Source organism: Sorex araneus, chromosome 1 (assembly GCF_027595985.1).
Source record: "Sorex araneus isolate mSorAra2 chromosome 1, mSorAra2.pri, whole genome shotgun sequence".
Lineage (NCBI taxonomy): Eukaryota > Metazoa > Chordata > Mammalia > Eulipotyphla > Soricidae > Sorex > Sorex araneus.
The window spans coordinates 144,577,741-144,579,746 of record NC_073302.1 but is presented as its reverse complement, the minus strand read 5'-3'; positions in this window follow the sequence as shown (position 1 = coordinate 144,579,746).

Sequence of the window (2,006 nt, the reverse complement as noted above, 5' to 3'; positions counted from 1 at the left end):
ACTCCCCTCCTGCCCCGCTCGCCCGCTCTCCCCGCCGCGTGCCACGCAGGGACTGCAGCGAAGCCGAGGGGAGGTGCCGGGCGCACTGGCAATCTGGGCAGAGGCAGCGGGAGGTCGGGGTTCCACGGCCGTGCACGCCAGCGGGCGGCGAGGAGGGTACCGAGATGCCTTCTGGAGGAATACGAGCCAAACTGATGTGTACAGGGGGAAAAAAAAAAAAAAGAATCAAAACCCAGAAACTAAAGTTTTCCCCAAACAAAACCTGTTTCTGGTTCGGCTTAAAACCCTGGAAAGGCAAAGCAGAAATACAGGTAGAGAGGGAACTTTGTGGAGAAACAAGCAAAGGAAAAGGAGGGTGGGGGCGGGCCAACGAAATAAAGAACTTTAAGGGCTGCAGAAACTTTCTCTCTCTCTCTCTCTCTCTCTCTCCTCTCTCTCTCTCTCTCTCTCTCTCTCTCTCTCTCTCTCTCTCTCTCTCTCTCTGTCATACACACTCTCTCTCTCTGTCATACACACACACTCTCTCTTCTTTCTTTCTTTCTTTCTTTCTTTCTTTCTTTCTTTCTTTCTTTCTTTCTTTCTTTCTTTCTTTCTTTCTTTCTTTCTTTCTTTCTTTCTTTCTTTCTTTCTTTCTTTCTTTCTTTCTTTCTTTCTTTCTTTTTACTTTTTGGGTCACACCTGGCGATGCACAGGGGTTATTCCTGGTTCTGCACTCAGGAATTACTCCTGGCGGTGCTCAGGGGACCGTATGGGATGCTGGGAATCGAACCCAGGTCAGCCACACGCCAAGCAAACCCCCTACCTGGTGTGCTATAGCTCCAGCTCTCCACATACTTTAAAATAATAGAATAATGATGTTCATTGTAATACTTCAAAAACAGGGTTTAAAGAAATTAGTAAAGGTTTAAGGTGGAAGAGGAGAGACTAGAACATGAATAGATTTTTTTGAGACAGTGCTTGGTTCCTGTTCATTTTTTTCTGCTTCCTCACTTTGCCTACAGGGTTAACTGGATTGCAAAATCATGAATTTTAACATCTTGCTTGCTGGATACTTTTGTCTTCCTATAAACATTCTCTCTGGAGCTTGGTTTCAGGATGCAGTCAAGTTACTTGGAAACAGATGGGCTCTTTAATATTTACTTTTAAACCCTGGTACGGAAGACTAGAGTCAACCTCAGGGCCAGATGGGTTCCCAAAACTGGGGTGATTGCCATGCCCTTTCAAGCATTTGACTGCTCCAAGCCTTCAGCAAGAGTTCCTTCCAATTCCCAAAAACCTCTGTTTTCTTTCTCCAGCTCTCCTATGGTTCTCTTCAGCCCCATGGCTTCCATGACCTACCAGTTCTGCCAGTTCTGTCTCTGCAACGCAGGGAGACTGTTACACTTCCCCTAGTCTCCCCTCTGCATGCTGCAGCCTAGGAAGTGATCTGTGGCTGTGAATAATAAGATTCATCTGTTTCAAGGATCCCCACCCTAAATATCTTGATACTCACGGTCAAAACCCAAGTGAGTCTATATATTTTTTTCAGTTATTTTAGCTAGGAGGCAAATCTAGTCCCCACTAAGCCATTTCAGACAAACTTGGCCATTGGGTATTATCCAAGCTACATTAGTTTGGTTATCTCTGGAACTGGGATTCTGCCATATGAATAGTGGCCCCAGAAGCTAGGAAAGAGCAAAAAGTAAGGTTGGAAAGACTTAACAATTCTTTCCTGAGATTGATGGCATTCTCCCCATCGTTCCTTAAGGCATCCCTGATTCTTTAAAATAAAATCTTCTTTTCTGGTCAAAATGCATTTACATTTTCTATGGAACATAAGAACAGGTGGAATTTGAGCACTTGAAAAACACAGAACAGATTAAGAATCAGTACCTTGGGGAAGAGGTGCAGTAGAAGCAAAGAGCTCTTGCTTCATTGAAGGCCCACGCATGGTTTCAAATTAAAGCTCTTGGGTGGGACCAACTTGCTTCGTGTAATTTTTGTTTTGTTTGGGGCTTCACTGTGCA